The 22,328-nt window shown below is 36.9% G+C and overlaps 1 long non-coding RNA gene across 1 annotated transcript; it reads left to right on the top strand.

Moving 5' to 3' along the window:
• The first annotated feature begins 12,944 nt into the window (after positions 1-12,944).
• LOC113048889 (uncharacterized) lies at positions 12,945-13,640 on the top strand. The gene is made up of 3 exons (XR_003276548.1): positions 12,945-13,054; positions 13,227-13,322; positions 13,547-13,640. It is a non-coding gene; the product is annotated as an uncharacterized LOC113048889 (long non-coding RNA).
• Positions 13,641-22,328: the final 8,688 nt, after the last annotated feature.

The following is a 22,328-nucleotide window of genomic DNA, read 5'->3' as shown; positions in this document are numbered from 1 at the left end:
ACTCTGAATGAAGCACATCACGGGCGCGCCATCTGCTGAAACGTGCGATGACGTCATGACGCAGGTGTGCCAAACGACAATAATTCAATAAATGTACATAACATTTTTTTAAGCACAAATAAGAATTTAAACACCATTTAGCAATATTAGAAAAATAACGATGTTATAAAAAGGATTCAAGGAAAATGTACTATATTAACATATTCCATATATCACACTCTCCCCTACAGGAAAAGATGTCGCCCACGACATCTACCAATATCCTTAAAAAATCCCTTTTTCTTTTTCTTTTATATTTTGAATAAACGCTGTTCATTAAAAAATGTTATACATCGAAGAATCCTTAAAGAAGTATCACAGATTCCAAAATAATATTTGGTAGCACAACTATTAATAATCCTAATAATAAATCATCATATTTTCATGATTTCTGTAGATCATGTGACACTGAAGACTGGAGGAATGATCCTGAAAATACAGCTGCACATCACAGAAATAAATGATATTTTAAAGGATATTAAAATAGAAACCGTTATTTTATATATTTTATTTTGATAAGTTTGAATTATTTCTGATTTTTGACTGTAGCATCATTATCAATAGCCGCGTGTCGACAGCAGACGCGCGTGATGACCAAACACAGCAGAACGGTAGGAAACTTCACTCCTCTTATTATTTCTCTTTTACTATAGCGATTTATTTTTAGATACGTGATCTGAGTCTTTCATAGAGTTGTTTTATAAACGCAGTAATTTTGAAATCAGCTCTGAAAGTTCCTGTCAGTGTTTAAAAACTAATTATGATTTAATAACGTGTTGAATGAATTTGGTAAGAAATGTATTCTGTTTTTATACAAAGAGGTTATTAATATAGGCTGAAATAATAATACATAGTGTTTTTTATAGTTTAAATGTGATCTTATGGTGCTTTGCTCGTTAAAAGTTAGGCTGTTAATATAATATAGAGAAAGACCATTCTTAATTATTTTTACTATGTTAAAATAAATGTACTTTTTTCATTCTTTGGTCGAAGTTTTCAAATCGGGACTTCGGAGCCTGTTAGCAACTCGGTTGATTCACATCGGCACTTCGAAGCATGTTCGCGACTCGTTTGATTCAGATCGGCACTTCAGAGCCTTTTCGCGACTCGGTTGATTCAGATCGGCACTTCAGAGCCTGTTCGCGACTCAGTTGATTCAGATCGGCACTTCTGAGCCTGTTCGCGACTCGGTTGATTCAGATCGGCACTTCTGAGCCTGTTCGCGACTCGGTTGATTCAGATCGGCACTTCGGAGCCTGTTCGCGACTCGGTTGATTCAGATCGGCACTTCGGAGCCTGTTCGCGACTCCGTTGATTCAGATCGGCACTTCGGAGCCTGTTCGCGACTCCGTTGATTCAGATCGGCACTTCTGAGCCTGTTCGCGACTCCGTTGATTCAGATCGGCACTTCGGAGCCTGTTCGCGACTCCGGTGCTTCAGATCGGCATTTCGGAGCCTGTTCGCGACTCCGTTGATTCAGATCGGCACTTTGGAGCCTGTTCGTGACTCCGTTGATTCAAATCGGCACTTCGGAGCCTGTTCGCGACTCGGTTGATTCAGATCGGGACTTCGGAGCCTGTTCGTGACTCCGTTGATTCAGATCGGCACTTCGGAGCCTGTTCGCGACTCCGTTGATTCAGATCGGCACTTCGGAGCAGGAAGTGTTTGTGAAACAGTTAATTCGTGATAAATGAATATTTGACCTGATGCTTTTTTTTTAACCTGTCCATGGGATTTTTAAATGATATCAATGACTTTTGGAGGTCAATACTTCTTGTACCTCAGTTGCATGTGTTGTGTTTTATGACTTGTGGATGGATTAATCAACTGAGAAATGAAGTTGAACATAAATTATCATTAACTCTTAAAGATGATGATGAAAAGAAAAATGTAATATTGCATATAAAATTATATCTAAGTATGAACTAACTTGTGCAATACAGTAAATATTTTTACTCTACCCTAAATCAGTGAAAAAGTTTTTTTGGCTTAGTTTACAGAATAGTGTACGTCACACATCCTTTGATTATGATGCAACATACACTCTAAAAACTGCTGGGTTGAAAACAACCCAATTTGGGTTATTTTGACAACCCAGCGCTGGGTCAAAAAGGGACGAACCCAGCGCTGGGTTATTTTAACCCAACCAGTTGGGTTATCATATTTAACCCAGCCTGCTGGGTTGCCTTTTTTATGGTTTAAAATGACTATATTGCAGGGTTTCAAAAAACAGAGCGGGTGTTTTTTTATCACTGTATTTCAGAAGGAAAACTACTGTATTTAGAAAATGTTCGATATCATTTCGCATGCGCTTGATAAGGCAGCGTTTGTGAGCTGAGTACCGCTCTGCAGCCGTTACCGGAGAAACCTACCTCTCTCGCTCTTAGCGCCTCCTGCTGGCAGAAAATAAACTCGCAGAGTGCATCCATGTGGGGAAACAATGCATTTCTACGTTAAAAATAACACAAATTGAGCTAGGCATTAAACCTACAAATGTTGTTCATTTTAAATATCACTTTTACACACAAATAATAATTACCAAAAGGAAAATATTTATTAAAAACAAGAGAAAAGTCAAAAAGTAACATGTTAGAAGAAATGCAGAAAAGGATGGCATTAACAGCTACAGAGTTCATAAACAAAGCATTGAACATTTGATGAATATAACTTAAGATCAAATTGGACTTTGTTCAATTGTATATATTGTATAAAAATATACGAAAACACATACAATAAATTTACAATTAGTTAGGTTTTTTTCCAACTATTCTGGCATGACAGTACACAAATAAAATCACAACATTAACTTTGATATTATAACATTTAACAGACGCATGTGTGTGTGTGTGAAAGAATGTGAGCAGGTGTATGAATGACAGAGTGTAAACTCTTCTACTAAACAACGCAGAAAAAGCATTTAACTTTTTTTTTTTTAACAAATTATACACTTACAGTTTGTTTCATAGTCCATGAATACAGATCATGCATCACGGTCAATTTTCATGATCTCTTTAGCATAACTGATGTAATCATGAAGAAACCGCATCAGCACAGCATGTGACATCTTCTACATCATCCAGGGCAGCGTCCTTCTTTAAAACCACTGCTGTTTAGGGGAAAGAAGATTCTCCTCTCTGACCAGCATTCATCCCAGTCACCGCCTGCTCTTCATCAGTGGCCTAAGAGAAACACATTTGAAAAAATTAAACATTTAATTAAACTATCGATTTTCAGGTAGAGGTGTATTCACATCCGTAACGATAGGTAAATAATCGGTTTTAAAGTTTCAACACTTTGTGCGGTTGTTTAATGTCTCAGTCCACCACAGCTCTCATGAAGTCTATAATGGCAGCACTAGTGTGAGGACAGGTGATATTGTTTGAATAAATATTGCTTTCAGAAAGCTTCTTTACTGAAACATTAAAACAGACATGACATTCACATACCTCACAATATTCACGTACATGGAGGGCTGCTCTTCAAACCGTTAGTTCAACAAATAATTAAAATGTTTATAATTTACTCTCCTCATGTTTTTCCAGACTCATACAAAATCTGCAAATTTTTTGGAAAACGTATGAATATATTTAATATTCTCTTTTTGTGTCCTCCATTGCTGGTCTGGGAGACCAGTATTTTATTTTGAACATACATGTTTGCTATCATATAATTTAAGATGTATTCATATATAAATATCAGAATTTACTTCTACAATAACTCTATATTTATGAAGCTTGAAAATACTGATTATCTAAACTATAAATGGATTAACAAATATTATGAGAAAACTAAAAATTTATTAATTTATGTTGTAAAGACAGACAAAAGTCTTATAGGTTTGGAATGACATGAGGGCAAGTAAATGATTTTTTGTGTGAACTTTACCTCTAAGAGCGAAGACCAAGAATAATGACTCTCCAAATCAGACAACTCCAAAGTTGGTTTGAGTTCTGCAATAAAAAACACAGACATCAATGGTTTTAATGAAATGAGCACGTAATCACACTGTTGTTGCATCAAAATGTGAAGTAAACCGGCAGGAGACAACAGAAAAAAATTATTTTCTAAAAATAACTTACATAAAATCTCAAAGGAATGATGCTCTCCCATGTCTCTTGCTTTTAACATCTACAAAAACAAAAAACAAACATTATTTTACTCTTAGTAAAACACAACAACAACTGATAACATGAAATTATAAAGTTTACTTGCCTTAAACGATCTTTCCCTCTCTTCAGAAGAAGCTGAGAAAACCACCTCCTCACACAAGCAGACTTGTGTGTCCTTAACTCCAGTTAGTTTGAGTTCTGCAAAGAGGGGCATCAATGGTTTCAATAAAATATTAACATATACATACATACATATATAAAATCACACTGTTTTTGCATCAAAATGTGAAGTTAACAGGCAGGACACAACAGAAACATTAATTTTCTAAAAAAAAAAGTAATAATTTAACTTACATCAGTCTCAAAAGAATGAAGTTATCTTGTCTCTGGATTGCAACATCTAAAAAAACAACATTATTTTAGTCTTAGTAAAAATAAAGATAACTTGATGTTATTCTGAAGTTTACTCTCCTTAAACCGTCTGTCCCTCTCTTCAGAAGAACACCTCCTCCTCATCCTCACACAGGTCTGTGACTCCTCACACAAACAGCTTCTGTGTCTTTAACTCTCAGCGCGAGGACAATGAAGACACAAGCTCGACAAGTCTGAAATATTACATGTAAAACATACTTTTAACAGTTACCACTTCAACAGCCTCAAAATAATTATGGTAGTCTTTACTACACAATGCCGTTTCCTTTAGGAGACAAACATACATTCAGTTTAACCGCGAAAAAAAAAGACAAATTCACATGAGCGTAACCGTGACCATAACCGTCTGTTAACGCCTCAAAAAGTACAGATAATGTAAAATCTTATGTAAATATGACAAAATACATTCACAGACGTTATATTAAAAGTACATCCTCCGTTCAGTAACGTTACATGAGGCAGTTAAGACCTCCGTGTCTGAGGCGAAAACCGCGTCCGTTTTTTTATATATATATATAAAACGTTAAGCTCCTTTGTTTCCGCCTTTCATAAAACCTTCCGCCTTTCATACAACCGGGTAAACAATAAAAGATAACTTTACATTTTGAATATTTACTTACCATAGTCTTTCACTCGCTTCTCGCTTCTATCACGCTGAGAAAATGGCGACTGCTCGCACTGGAGACGTACGATTTTGACATGACGTGCGTGCTCTCCTTCACGTCCGCGTCCTCAACCCAGCCTTGCTGGGTTAAAAAGAGACTTATGCCGCGTTTCCACCGAAATTACCCGGAACATTTTTACCAGGAACTTTTTTTCCCAGGAACTTTTTTCCCCCCAGACCTGTTGCTTTCTGCGTTTCCACCGCGGTGTAAAGTACCGGGTAGATTAGGCAAATAGACTGGTGACGTAGGTCTGCGCGCGTTTCTCAATACAAAGTACTGCTGATTTGTTTGTTTTTTTAAAGTACGCTGATTTTGGACGTGCATCCTCGGTAGTTAGTTCAGACTTTGTGCATTCGACTCGGGAGTGTGATGTCCGCGACGACGCAAGTCCGGTAAATCTATAAACAGCAGCATACTTGATAACTTCAGTCAGCTCGTCTTGGCTACTGCAATTTTCCTATTTACAATAAAACGAAATGGGATATAAAATACCACTGCCTCCTTTGGTTTTCATTTAAGCATAATAACAGCTGCAGAAATGTACTTAGTTCAGGGAAATGTGTATATGCAGCCATTACAATGAAACGAAATATTATATAAATTTGCCTTTTTTATTTTCATTTTAACATATAGATAAATTGAAAACAGACCAAAGAAAACCTGTTAGATTTACCCCGCAGCTGAATTATATGTTATGTTTAACCACTAAAGACACATCAGAGCCAGCGGCACATATCAGAAGGTCTAGCCGATTTGAGGCTGCATCTCGGCGGATACATGAGGACTGAGCTCTCGCTGATCGAGTGGAGCTCACCGTCGCAGAGATCGGCGAAACACATTTTTTAAATAGGCACGGTCTTTATAAATAAACCATAGATTTACATTTTAAACAACTACATTCTCGCCTGAAATACTTTTAAAATTACATTTCATGACACAATAACAGTAATATTTGAAAATGATCCAAATAAATGGTGGTTGAACTCAACCAATGCTGCGTGAACTCAGATGGCTTTGGCTACTGTTATTTTCCCCTCAGTATATTTACAATAAAACGAAATAGGATATAAAATACCACTGCCTCCTTTCGTTTTCATTTAAACATAATAACAGCTGCAGAAATGTACTTAGTTCAGGGATATGTGTAACGTTATATACATCCATTACAATGAAACGAAATATTATATAGACTTGCCTTTTTTATTTACATTTTAACATATAGATAAATTGAATACAGACCAAAGAAAACCTGTTAGATTTACCCCGCAGCTGAATTATATGTTATGTTTAACCACTAAAGACACATCAGAGCCAGCGGCACATATCAGAAGGTCTATCCAAGGTGAGGCTGCCTCTGGGCGGATAGATGATCACTGAGCTCTCCCTGATCGTGTGGAGCTCACCGTCTCAGAGATCGGCGAAACACATTTTTAAATAGGTGCTGTCTTTATAAATAAACAACAGATTTGAGTTTTAAACAACTACATTCTCGCCTGAAATACTTTTAAAATTACATTTCATGACACAATAACAGTAATATTTTGAAAATGTTGATCCGAATAAATGGTGGTTGAACTCAACCAATGCTGCGTCAACTCAACCAATCAGGATGTTTAGCGCCAAAGTCCCGCCCCCGAAAGTTCCTGAACTTTAAAAAAGTACCACCTCGCCAGCAGGGACTTTCTGGGGGGCATTTTTTTACCCGGAACTTTTATTTAGTTCCTGGTTCCTGCGGTGGAAACACACCAAGTACCGGACCAAGTCCCTAGTTCCTGGGTAAAGTTCCTGCGGTGGAAACGCGGCTTTATTTTCAACCCAAACTTGGGTTAAAACATCCCAAAGTCCTATCCAACGGCCTCAACCCAGCAGTTGGGTTGAAAAAACAACCCAGCGTTTTTTAGAGTGCACACACACACATACCTAGTGCCTTATGACTTAAAAGATGAGAGTGGTAAATGTTACAGACATGGAACTGTTCAGTCTATTATTGATTTTAATTTCCACTTCACTGTTATCCAAAGGGACAGAACTATTTGCACTGTATTTATCAGTGGGACAATATTCATACAACACTACAACCTAGAAATAATTTGCAGGTCTCAGCAGCACGAATTATGTGCCCAGCTACATCTGATTCAAATATTATGCTAATTAACAGTGAGTGTAGTTTCAGACATTTCAGCTGAAGGCTGTCAGATGAAAACCGATCCGATTCGACCAATCAGATGAAAGCAGCGTTTCAGCTCCGCCCACAAATCCGAATGAAATATTGAAGCCATAAACCGAAATGATCAAAACATACACGGACCAACTGTCTTGTCCATGTTGTCTCACTTGATTGAATCCTCTTCTTGAGACTTGAGTCTCTGACCTTCTGTAAGCCCCGCCTTGTGCACACAATGATTGACGTGGCGCGAGGGCGGGGACACGTGATCGGCTCGGAATGCATTTTCAATGTGCACATTGAGTTTTGCTACATTCATTGCGGGACACCGAATGAAAATGCAATCGTAAGTGTCTTGACTGTGAGTGTTAATGCAATTAAGAAAAATAGCATTTAAATTATCATTTTGCCACAGTTTTTGCTGGAACATGTTAGGCATATCTAATCATTTCTGTAATACATTTTCATTTTAATTTTGCAACTTATAAAGCGTTAAAATTAATATTCATTTTACACATTAAAACTGGTGTAGTAAATGGCAAATGAAAATTATGTAATTTAATTTTCATTTTCATTTTGCACCAAACGTTGCACAAATGTATTGGAAAATGTAAATGTAAATACAGAAATGCATTGCCATTTTACATATTGCATTGTCATTTTGCATATTACATCCCAAATTGAATAATGCTACCCATATGCTTCCATAGTCAAAGAGTTACTCAAGATGTGACGGAGCATGTGATTTGTTGAATGTAGTGAACGAATCCGCCCTTCACTGAACGAGATCGAGAGATCTTCTCATTCATGAATGAGTTGAATGAACTGATACATCTCGTTTAATAATATAATGAATGAGTATACAGGGTCAGTGAGCCAAGCATGTAAATCTCGATCAGCAATCAGCAGATACAAAGTGCAGTTATAGCGCTCGTTTTCATATTTAGCATACAGAACAAGTTAAACTCCACGTTTAATCCCCGATTAATGTGAATATTATATATGGAACCTCATGCTTCGTTCATCTGAACAACTTATTTAAACTATTAAATGAGATTATGCACACATTTTAGTAAAGCCAAATCAGTTTAGTAAAGCCACTAATGCAGCCATCTGGCTGTAGTGTTTTTTAGTTGTTTACGTGAGGAGAAAAAACATAGACGTCCATAGGGAGGCACTAGAAGCGTGCGTTGCACACACCAACATGAAATACATCTCTTACAAATCTGGAACGCAGTCATTCTTTGAAATATCGATACTAATACATTTATTGAGTTTTTAATTTCAGAGAATCGCGATACTTTTGAAGTATTGGTACACCGTGCAACACTACTGTCCACAAATGTGGACACCATGCACGAAAGGGTTAACTCAAGGATGGGTTTGTGCCATCTAGTGGTTAAGAAAAATACGTTCATATCAGAGATATAGTGGCTGCACTTTACTGGGCCAGTTTAAATTAATTTTAATTTGAAAAGTAGATATTTTTATGAGAGTGTTGATCTAAAATCAGTCTTGTCCCCTTACAATTCAATCACAGGGCCGAATACCAGTTGCCTTGTCAAAAATCTTTATTGACATATGTATCAGGCATAGGAGAGAAACTTGTTGTCTTTGCCAGCTGTATGTTCATTTCTCCATTTCTCCGTTTCTCAGTCTCTCAGTTTCTCAGGTTCTTAGTTTCTCTAAGGCTTTAACAGTGACCATAGCTTGTATACCACTGACCAAGTTCCTTACAAGGTACAGAAACATGTTGGTTTGTTTAAAATACAATGTATACTTCATGCTAACATCAGTTGGTATATTTATACATACATACATTGGTGGAAAGAAGAAGCCACCCTATGCATCAGTGGAACACATACACATTTCTGGTATGGTCAAAATAAGTTCCTCTCCCTGTGTCTGGTCATATGATCCTACATGTTCATGCAGACTTTAACTTATGCAGTAAACTTCATCATGCACTAAAACTTCACAATAAATATAAATAATATTAAAATAAGAAATTTTTGGTCTTCATCTCCCACATTCTGAAACTACGGCCGTCAGTTTCACACCATCATCACCACCTAATGGAGTGATATTAAGGAGAGAAAAAGCAAACCAAAGAACAAAAGACACACAAAGGACAGAAGAATAGAAACATAAGGAATCAGGAATAGAACAAAACAAACAAAATAACCCCAACCCATGATATGTTCCCGCATACTATGTGTGTAATTACATCTATGTGTATGTATTTAAAATGAACCCCAGTTATCTAAAGAAAGGAAAAATTAATGAATCTTCACCAGTGCCTGGACTCGTCCGGTACCTGAACTCCTCCAGTTCCTTGCCAAAATAACAAACTATGGTAAATGACCATTGCATAATTTGGTAAAATGTTTCTCCTGGATTGACTCCAAGTAATAAGGCTTGTTGATATTTTGTGCTAAAACCATCCACTAGTGTGTCAGTAAACTGTACATCATCTCTGTCTGGTTTTTTCTTAGCATTCCATTTACGCAGAGCATATTCATCTGGAGATTCATCATCTTTTTGCTTAATCAATGTTACTGATGTGAAAGGAATCTTACCGCTGCCCAGGATATTTTGGATTTCTTTTCGGAACTCATCTAAGGCTCTCCAAAGGCCCAGGGGTCGTCCCTGGCCATCAACCCACAAGTCCATCCATTGGGCTGTCGTTATTGACGCTGGCAAGCGTTCCCATCTATCTCTTGGGATTTTAGCTTTCACAGTAGTGTGTATGTCTTTTAGTGACATTTGATGTGCTTCAACCAAGGAATCTAATTCTCGCCAAAACTCTGTGTTAGGATCTGGTCTCTTCAGAGGAGGCAAAGCTGTAAGAATGGCTTGACGTTCTCCTGGTGTGAATGGTCTATCTTCCGTCATCATTTCAGATTGTAATTCTTCCTTTTTAACAGCAGGTGAAGAGAATTCAGGACCGACCTTATCAACTGTGATCATGTCGTCTTCTCTTGTCTCATCACCCCAATCAGAGGCAGGTGCTGGTGCATATCGCGACATGTCTCTGTTTGGCTGAGCTGTTTTGGATCTGGTTATTACTGGAGCAACCTGTGCGGATGCAATAAATATTTTGTCAACTGGCCCTCCATTTGACTTACTAGAAACTTTACATTGTCCAGGCAAAGCTGGATAAATTGGGTTGTATGGAGGAGTCATTACAGTTTTTGCTGAGTTTACTGGTTCTTGCAAATATTTTCTTTCAGCCTCGGCTACTATATTTGTCCAATCTGGATCAAATGAATCATCAATGATTGTGTTATCTTTTTCTGAACATGTAATAGACATGATTTTATTCAACTTGTTATATGCTTCAATCTGAGGCTTCATTGCTTCAAAAAGTGAAACTGGACTCCCATCTGAACTGCAACAAATACCTCCTTGCTTGACAATCCAGTGAGCTGCCAGGATCGGAAAGGCTTTCAACTTGACTGAGTCTTTTTGGATCAAGAACCATTTAAACTGTTCGTCCAAAGAAGCATCAACATTCAGTCCTTTCTTCAAAAACTTTGCTTGCTTCTTGTTCTTCTTTTCCAAGTACCAAGCAGATTGACCACAGATTGTGGTCTTCAGAGAGAAACAGACACAAAAAAATCATGCAAACAGCAGAACTAGGAGTGTCACCATAACCATTCCTCAGTATGATGAAACTACTGAATTAGACATTTGCACAGCTTGATTCTTCAATGGATTCTGGTACTATATCCCATCTCCTCATCTCAAACCGTGGCTGGCTTGATGTCTCATCTTGATGTGAACAATTTGGATTCATTGCAAGCATAAAAATATACTGAAATTAGTGTTACATAAGTGCAATTTCTGATTTAAAAAAGCAAAACTACAAGGGTGTCTTCAGATGTGAAGGCTATTCTGAAAACCTGCTAATAAAAAGCTTTTATCATTTATTTATTATAATTATTATAATTTATTATAGTTATCAAATTTTTGAACATGATTGCCACTGGGTGTATTTTTATGTTTGTACTTAAGTCTGCTATTCACTGATGGTATGTATTATCAATGTACTAGGATGTAGTATTTATGTTTTCTTCTTAATTTTATACATTAATCAGATTGTGTATTCATAGGCTTCATTGTGGATGGTCCCGCTGGCCCTCTGTTTGCTGGTTTTGCATTGTTAAGTTGATGAACCCTTAATGGATCTGAAGTTTTAATGGATAAGAACAGACTCAGAGACTCTGGTTCATCTGTTTCTGGATGGTGAGAGTCGACCAGAGGAACAGCACAAAGATTATCTTGATAGAGCTCATTTCTTTACTGATCAGATTCAACACGGAAACTTCTCTCTCCGTCTGGACAATCTGAGAGCTGAAGATGAGGGAGGATACACATGTAGAGTTTACAGTCAGCAGGATTCTGGTGAGACTGTGGTTCAAATAAAGAATACTGGTGAATAAAAACTTAATTTAGTTAATCATTCAAATATTTTAAGCTCCTATTTCAATTCAAGTTTATTTTTATAGTGCTTTTTATGATACAAATCATTGCAAAGCAACTTCACAGAAAAATAATTTAGTATTAGCTTATCAGTGGTGATTGTCAGTTTATGTGCATATGAATGAAAAGTATGAAAAATCAATTAAAGACGTGATCAAACAGACAAACACTATTAACAGCAATTATTATATGTTGCAATCAAACAGATTTGTTAATTCTGTATGTTGTTTCAGGGTTGGCATCATCTGGGGTCCTCTGAGGGTCAGCATCATCTCTTCTCAGGTGTTCTAGATCTATTAATGCACATTTGATCAGATTGAACTGCAGTCCAAGATCATGAGATTCATTATTCGAATGTTTGGCTAAAGAGATGTGTTTTTAATCTAGATTTAAACAGACAGAGTGTGTCTGAACCCCGAACATTATCAGTAAGGCTATTCCAGAGATTGGGAGCCAAATGTGAAAAAGCTCTACCTCCTTCAGTGGACTTTGCTATCCTAGGAACGACCAAAAGTCCAGCGTTTTGTGACCTTAGGGAGCGTGATGGATTGTAACGTGTTAGAAGGCTAGTTAGGTACACAGGAGCTAAACCATTAAGAGCTTTATAGGTAAGTGATAATAATTTGTTACTGAAACAGAACAGGTAGCCAGTGCAGAGACTGTAAAATTGGGGTAATATGATCATATTTTCTTGACCTGGTAAGGACTCTAGCTGCTGCATTTTGGACTACCTGTAGCTTGTTTATTGAAGATGCAGGACAACCACCTAGAAGAGGTCATAAATGCATGAACTAGCTTTTCTGCATCAGAAACAGATAACATGTTTCGTAGCTTGGCAATGTTTCTAAGATGGAAAATGCTTTTTTTATAACGTGGGAAATATGATTTCCAGAAGAGAAGTTGCTGTCTAATATAACACCCAGATTTTTGAGGAAGTAACAGTGCATCCGTTGCGAAATGTAGTTTACAAGATTCTGTGTACTGTTTTTTCACATAACAGTCTTTCATAAAAGCACATTTGTGTTCATTGAAGTAGGAGTCTGTGGTCTGTGAGTCTGAGTCTGTAATCTGTGTAGTTTGTGTTTTATCAGAGGCAGAACGTTCAGTAGTCGAGGGACGAAGACAACAGACTGAGACGAGCCAAAAAGCATCAAATGCATGTAATTACTGACTGTCAAATCATAATAATTCTCCCCCCATGATTTACTGTAAGCTTTATTGTATTTACATTATTTGGCATAAAGACAATTTGACAGTCGAAAAGAGATTTGCATAATTAAAAAAACATTTGATTGTTTGCTTGTTGTGTGTGTGTGTGTGTGTGTGTTCTAGTGCCTCTCTGTAATGAAATCATGTTCATGTTTGGAGCAGTTGGTCTTGTTTTGTTGAGCTCTGTTACACTGACAGCAGAACTGATTCTGAAAGCACGTAAGTGAATATCTATCATTTCTGCAAATAACTGTATATGTGTCTGTATATGTGTGTGTTTATTTGTTTATATATAATTATGTGTGTGTAGCATCATACCATTTTTACAAAAAGACCTCGCTGAAAATAAACAGAGCCTAACAGGGTTACATTACGCAAATACTAAAAATATAATGTCACATGTATCTTTCTATTGAATGTTACTCTTTAATTTTGATTCTTAGGGAATGGTGAGCGTGTCATGAAGGATATGAGAGTCGTTGTCTTCCTTTCTGAATGTGTTTTTGCTTTGTATTGGCTGGTTTTACAAATGCATGCTTTCTGTAAGTAAAATATTTTATTATTATTATTATTATTATTTGGACTTTATTACACACCACAATACAGAAGTGACAGTATTGGCAGGGATAGAGATATTACATTTATTGTCAGAGGAGAGAGACTTGTTGTATGACTGTCCAATGTCCCAATAGAGAACATTATGGTGTTATAAATAATAACTCAAACTCAGGAATGTCATGGGAATGAACTTTTTTTTTATTTTTTTAGTTTGGTCAAAAAGTGCCAGTAATAAAGTACAGTACTGGGCTAATACTAATATAAATATATATTTATAATATATTTTGTCAAGTGTTTGTTGGAGGACTTTCAGCCAATGCAACTGTAGAACATGGGACAACTGGGTGAGTCAAAAAACATAGCAAAAAATAAGGCATACATTTTAAAATTTGAGAATAAACAAAGATGCAAAGTGTTTCATTCATCCAAAAAAAAAACAATTAGGGTAATGATTTACTTCTATATTTTTCACTTGATCCAATGAAAAATAAATAATTGTCTCAAGTAAAAAAAAAAAAAAAAAAGTGAATCATTACCCTATTTTTTTTTTCAGTGTGCTACAACAGGTGATTTTTACATCATATTAAGTCGATGTAATTTTAAGGTAAAATAAAAAATCATCCTATACAGAACTGACGTTTACTTCTGGCTTTTCAAATTTGTTTGCAAGTCATACTTTACACAAAGTATTTTAGTTTTGTCGCAGTTTAGTCGGTTTCGTTTCTCATCCAACACGCAAAAAGTTGATCTGAACATCCCTTCACTGCCACTTGTGCAGGTACAGTATGCTCGCGCCCCTTCAGTGAACGCAGGAAAGGGGCTCTTTTTTTGTTCTTTTGCGCTTCCTGTTATCTGTGCCTCAGAAATGTAGCTCTGCACTTCCAGTGCTGTACAGCTGCCCGTGTCCTGTGTGTAGCTTGGCCACAGAGGAGTAAATGGCACAATGAATAATAAACAAGAGTTAATTTAATGCTGACTACGCCACCCCTTTCAAGTAAGGGGAACCAAACACGGACACACAGGTTCGTTACCATGGAGGGCAGAGACATGGGCATCATAATACAAAAGGTTTATTAATTTCACAATAATCAGATAAGACACTTTAAAACAACCAGACTAAGATATAGCCCAATGGGTTAAACCACTACAACTCAGTACACCACATACATAACTAGTATGACTAAGGCTTAACTGTAGCAGGGTAGGCCAGCCGTAGGGTGATTATTCTTGACCCACACACACACACACACACACACACACACACACACACACACACTGTGAGATAAGTGATCACACATGGCAATCCACACTTGTGATCCAAATTCCACCAGAGTACTAGAACTAGCCTCCCTGCTCAGAAGCCTAAAACACAAGAAATAAATAAATAAATAAATAAATAAATAAATTAAATCAAAATACAAACAAGGTTATACCAGAGCCTGATTGGAGATATGGCACTCTTAAAATTACAATTGAACAAGATTCAGCTGAAAATCAATTGCCACTTAATAAAAAGATACACAAAGAGGGTTTATAAAAGTAAATTACAAAATAAGCCAAATCAAATGAAGCAAGAAACAAATAAATAAAGAAACCAATACAATAAACAAAACGAACAGTACAAAGGGAACAGACAAACTCCACAACCAAAGAAACGCACTTATACAAAGCTGGTAATTCTAGAATGGGAGGGCAAGCCGAAGCACCCAGCCCAACACGTACAGTGTGGAGTTAGTTGGAGCAGCTACAGCCAAGAATGGGAAGGACAAATAAACACAGCAAAACAGCAACGTCGTCGTAATCCTGTTTTATGAAGGAAGTGATTGCCCCAACCCCCAGCTGGACGGAATGCTCCCAAAGATAGCCCTGCTAAAAACAAGGATTCATTAACTTGTCACATTCACTCCTTAAGAAAGAGTGAAACTAAACATACCAGATTTTGGTCATCAGGAGACACAAGTTATACAGTTGCTCACAGCACAATTCTCACCAGTTTATTTGAAGATGAATTAACTCAAACCCAGCCAGGAATAATGGCAGCCTCACACACCACCGCAAAGCAGATGAAATTCAAGCTTCAATAGATGAATTTAGTTAATGGATATGCCAGAGCTCTTACAATATTAGCCAAACGGCTAACAACATACCTTTAAGCAGAAAGCGCACACACACACACACACACACACACACACACACACACACACACACACACACACACACACACACACACACACACACACACACACACACACACACACACACACACACACACACACACACACACACACACACACACACACACACACACACACACACACACACACACACACACACACACACACACACACACACACACACACCCCAAGGGCGGAGCTAGCAAATGACGCCTAATTGGAAGGAAGCCTAATTGCAGCCTTTATATCCGCAGTACCATGTTCTGATAGGCTGTCATTCTAATGACAGGGGAGGGAACTTATCCAGTCTGCCACATGTGCACAGATTTCGAAATAACTTCCACACAAATGACATGACAGCGAATGATTACAATGTAGTCTGAGCACGCGTTTGTATTTATAATACAAAATATATTTATAATAAATATATATTATATATAAATAATACATATATATTTGTTATATATTACATTACACACACTTTAGGTTAAGTATTCGTAATTGTTTTGGTGATTGTGAAGGACTGTATAATTTGACTGGTGTTTGGAAGGTTGTGACCACCAGGGGGCATTGATTAGAATGCAGACGAGATGTTCCGTTTAGGTGTTTTATTGAAATAAATCTTTAAAGTATATGTTTGTGGTTCTGAAATAGAGATACAGACATAAATCAGTAAATATGTAAACTCTCTATATAAATAACAAAGAATTATTACATGCCTAACAGGTATATAATAAAACAAACACAATCAAAATTAAATTATAGTTTTGTCATGTATGACTTGCAGTGTTATAATAAATGATTATTACTAAGTAAATACAAACTTAGAAATGCAGTAGTACACAATATCTCTATTCAAAAATTACTTTGCTGAACATTAATTACAACAACATGCAACATGCCAAATTCAGCTGAACATATAATAACTATGGGCTGCAGAGTTACTCCTTAAATTGAACAATGTTACACATCGTGCAATAATTTTTTATTTAAAGCACATAAGGTTTGCAGAGCAACACTTCCAGTAATGAACAGCATTATCAACAATTAAACACAAGAGCAGTACGAAGCTCCGCCATTATAACTGTTACTGTACGACAATGAGCAGCAACATGCCAAGACATTTTTGTGAGGTAAAAAAAAACAACAAACTTCAGTATACTTACTGGTAGTTGCACGCACACAATACTAGGATCTTGTAAATAAGTACAGCGACACTTTCTTATATCATTTATGAAATAACACTGCCAGGCCCGGATTGGCTAATCGGGAGCACCGGGGGCCGGTATGTTTTTTGTTGTTGTCAGGGCACTGGGTTGAAATATCCAGAATAAACAAGAAAAAAGCTTTGGAAACTGGCCAAATGTTCTAAGCTGAGCACATTCTTCCTAAAAAAAAAAACACAAACGGAGACGACGAGGCCGGTAAGTAAGCTAATGTTAAAGGGTTGGCTCGGCTCTGTGTTCATCTTCAGTTCTCTCTTCACATCAGTTCAGTCAGTGTACTGTTTGAGTAAATGAATTACTCCGGGATATTGGTTTGTTTTAACTCAGAGGGAGTGTCAGCCACATTAAACAAGTTAACAGCTTAAGTAATTTGTGGATTAATGCGTATTGGAGACGCGAGCCATTTAAAACGATTCAGTTTGATTTGGTGAACGGGTTCAAAAAGATTCGGTTACATCAAATGATTCGTTCATGAACCAGATATCACAAACTGCTTTGTTTTGAACTCGCTCACAACAGACATGGAAGAGAAGGCAATGCTGAATAAAGTCATAGTTTTCGCTATTTTTGGACCAAAATGTATTTTCGATGCTCCAAAATATTCTAACTGACCCTCTGATGTCACATGGACTACTTTGATGATGTTTTTCTTACCTTTCTGGACATGGACAGTAGACCGTACACACAGTTTCAATAGAGGGACTGAGAGCTCTCCGACTAAATCTAAAATATCTTAAACTGTGTTCTGAAGATGAAAGGAGGTCTCACGGGTTTGGAACGACATGAGGGTGAGTTATTAATCACATAATTTTGCTATCTGAGTGAACTAACCATTTAAGGTAGTTAGGAGCAGTTCAAGATGCTAGCTACTTTGCAAAACAACGTTGTTTGCAAACCACCGCTCATGTAGCAAACTTTTTCTTGTAGCTCTTCAGCAGCAGCCACTTCTAGTCCAGTTTGCTGCTAACAGTGAAGAGCAAAGCCCAATAACGTTACCAAGCTCCAGTCATGAGCCCAAGACACCAGAATGGGCTGGTAGGATTGTCATTCAGAAGAACTAATAGTAATGAAGAGCCCTGCTCAATGAAAAATGCCCTGAGATAATTACTGTAATGATACCTGATGATTCAGCAATACATTAATGAAACTGACATGATACTGTCCTTAGAAAGTGCAATAGATTCTATTTTAATCTTTATTTTTTTATTTTGTTTTTATATATTTGTTTTTATTAGATTTTTTTCTTTATTTCAATGTTTGGATATTTATGAATACTAAATCTTAAAGAAAAGAGATTCTTACACTACACTCTAAAAAATAATGGTTCTTCAGTGGTTCTTCAGGGGATCTTTGTGGTGGATATGGTGCTATATAGCACCATTACTATTTTAAAGAACCTGTTAAGCCCAGTTTGGTTCTTCAGCGGTTCTTTGCGGTGGATATGGTGCTATATGGCACCACTGCCATGCAAATAACGTGTTAAGCTCCTAATTCTTAGTGATATTAGTTCTCTAATATCCTAAGTGTCTTAGCTTCAGTTGGTGACCGGATTAGAAAAATGACATTAAAATATCCAATTCCTCCACACAAGACTTTTTGACCACAGAAATTTTTTTGGTGTGGATGTGAAGTCAGATATATACCGAAATTATGTCACAAACTTCAATAAAAACGTATATTCATATTCATCAATTGCTTTTTTGTTATTTGTGTAGGTATAGGCCTCAAATAATTAGCCTAAAATTAGTGAGGAGAGAAGTTCTGTTTAAAAACGTGTTTAAATTTCTACTTACAAAATGTGAAAATGTGTCAATAATTTTTTAAGTTCAATAAAAGAAATTATATATATATATATATATATATATATATATATATATATATATATATATATATATATATATTATTTATTTGCGAGTATGCACCGAATAGTGTGCACTGTGCAGTTCAGGTGCACGTGAGCGAGTGCGAGCTCCTGCCGCATTCCTCAAAGAACACTCTAGAAAAACTGGACCGTTGGACTCGACGTCAATCAAAACCAGGACGACGACGAACGTGACGAACACCTTTCTAAAAAGAGACTGAAGATATCTTTCGAGGTGAGTGTCATAACGCATACTGTGACTGAAATATATAATTAGCGTTAAGTTACTTGTCAGGGGAAACTTTTCAGTGTATTTTCCAAAAGTTTTACACGTTTTGTGACATTAATGGTAAGTTTAGTATCAATCTAATGTTAGCTGAGTGAGGAGACCGACCGACAGTGTTGGCTAATAAATACAGGGCTCTCAAGTGTCACGCATTGAGCGTGACAGTCACTCATTTCGGTCTTTTGTCAATCACTCCCGCCACACATTGTATTTCTTACGCAGAAAAACTATTTATAATATATAGTTAATAAAAGTTATCTGGACGCGCCGCTCTCACTATGGAAACCGGCAGGAATCAAGCGCGTCTCCCCTGGAGTTCTTAATCGAGTCTGCCACTTATCAGCCAATCAAAAAAGAAGAAATAGTCTACACAAAAGCCAATCAGAAAATAGCACTATTGTATCTGGGTAAGATTTAACGCAACAACCAATGAAAAAAAAAGCATCCTGGAATTGTTCACCATCTTCCTCGTTCACCCACAGAGGAAACCACTGAGCTCCGAGCATCACTTTGAGCACAAAGTAAGTAATGATCTCCTGTTACAACAAATTCACAACTTGTTTGACACAAACAATGACAACTTGACTGCTGTTAGAGAATGTTTCCCAGATAATTAGCATCAGTTTTTCATGAGTGTCTGTTACTTAGCCAACAGGACTCACTGCACCAACTGCCAGGTAATGCTTTGAAGTCACATAGGGAGATAAACCTGTATGCTTATTAACAGCAATTACACCTTTTCTATGGATTGAGTGGTCTTTCTGATGATGGAATATGGATACAACATTTTTAAAAGTATGGTATCCCAATAACAATATATTCACCCCTCTGCCATTTGGTAGAAGATATAAGAGCATCAAAAACAGCTCTAGTAGATTCAGAGACAGCTTCTATCCTCAAGCCATTAGAATGCTTAACTTTACTCACCCATCTTCACTCTCCTAAATAGCACACTTGTCACTTTTTAGAATTAATCATTCAACCTAAATTAATCCTTTTTTATTTTACATCTTCTATTTATCTACTTTCTATTTTTTTAAAACATTCTGTAAAGTTGAGATTAGCCTACTTTGAGCACAACAAATTTCATGACTGATAAATGTTATTTATGTGTACTATATGACAAGTTTCAAAAACTTGAAACTTGTATAACCCAGAGATATATCCTATAAGAAGCCTGTATTTGACTAGCTTTCTCTATGTCTTCTGTCTCACTGATAGGAGAAAAACTTGAGGGGGGGGGGGGGGGGGGGGGGTTTCACTCTTGCCTGTCTTCAAAACTTGAGAGCCCTGTAAATATGTTGTTTCACAAACACTGAACTGTATGTTAAGTTAAGTAACTTAAGTGTAAGTTAACTGGGGTCGTTCTTTTCTTGACTTTCTCCAGATATAACGTTATAACACTAACGTTACCGTTTAATATATTTTCAAATCACTAATAGCGAAAAGTGGCGGGCTTTATAGCTAGCTGCATCATTACCATGGATTACACAGTATTACACTGTCTTACCCTATTCACATGTAACGTTAGTGTCTCGTCTGATAGTGTAGCGTATATTTAAAGGATTAAGTTAAGCCCTATTCGGACGGGACTAGTTTTACAGGGGGTCGTTAGAGAAATCTGCGTTTCACAGACCTACTTGGTGATTTTAATCCCGTCCGAATCTGCCACGTCTGTGTTTTTCTCACACAACCTCTGTGATAATTCCAGAGCAAATTACCTACGGTTTTTCAGCAAACTCAGTGATCCTCTGAGAAAACTAATCCCGTCCGAATGCGAATGTCTGTGATTGCCGGTGATATTTTATTTCACAACGCGTTTCCATGTGTGTTTTGGCCAACATGAACTACTGTAGATACTCTTACCGCGCGGATGTTTGATATATTTGCTTAGCGGCAAATAAATAATAATAAAAAAATTAAACAAATAATGAAATCAAGAGCAAGATCACGTAAACTGTTAATACCGGCTATTGTAATATCAGCATCAGGTAAGATTACTCACGTTCATTTATGTACTCCGTTACATAATGTTTTAATTACACTTAATAAAAAAAAAAAAATAGAAAAAAATAGGAAAACAATTTAAACTAAAGGAACCACAGATTAACATGGTTTTGCTAAACTAGCCATTTAGTATTTATTGTGTAATAATACTAAGGCAATCATTCTGAATGAATGCAATGCACGCATACAGAGCGCGTGATCTCTGTGACGCCCAGATAAACAAATCAGACCCTCCCACCTCTGTAATAAACACGGAGATACTAGTCCTGTCTGAATTGGTACATGAAAATCACAGACGTCAGGTGGTAAGAATCGAAACTCAAACGTAATTTAGAAAACTAGTCCCGTCCGAATAGTGCTTTAGTTCACCTTAAAATTAAAATGTCCTGATAATTTACTAACCCCGATGTCATTCAAGATATCCATGTCTTTATTACTTCAGTTGAAAACAAATAATAATTTTTGAGGCATACACATTCAGACTTTAATGTCAACCAACTTTCTTCAGGTTATGACAGACTTCACGGGTTGGACTGACCATTAGTCCTTTTTGCCTCATATTTTTAAAGTTGCTGGTCCCAATGTTGTAGTTTGAGAGTTTGTAACAATTTAACTATCCCAATAGGTTGATGCAGGAGAAGATGAACGAAGCATCAGGGAACATCTCCGAGCAATAAAGGAGGAAACAGAGAATCTTAGACCAAACGTAGAGCTTAAAGAAAGGATGGCGCTGATAAAAATCTACCAGAGAAATTTTGTGTCTAACCACAGCACGGAGGAGATTATCTCTGAGTCTCAATGTTTGAGACTGGCCAAAATGGTAAGTACAGTAGTGTATAATTGCCTCCTTAGTTATGACTTATGACTAACGAGTTATGACTATGTCTTTTCTACTTTGCCTTCATCTTAACATAAGCTCCTTTGGGATATGAGAGACCATACCATCGTTGATGTGGACCAACATATTCTCTCTCAGCTATCATTAATATCACCTAAAGTCCTTCAAGTTTCACAGAGTCCCCTGATGGAGAAGTTCAGGTGTGTGGTTGATGACTGTGAAGATGACAGACTGACAAAAGGTAATTAAATCTGCACTGCTTAGATTTTCTGTGT

This window comes from Carassius auratus, chromosome 3, assembly GCF_003368295.1.
Source record: "Carassius auratus strain Wakin chromosome 3, ASM336829v1, whole genome shotgun sequence".
NCBI classification, from domain to species: Eukaryota; Metazoa; Chordata; class Actinopteri; order Cypriniformes; family Cyprinidae; genus Carassius; species Carassius auratus.
This window is presented reverse-complemented; position numbering and strand designations above follow the sequence as displayed.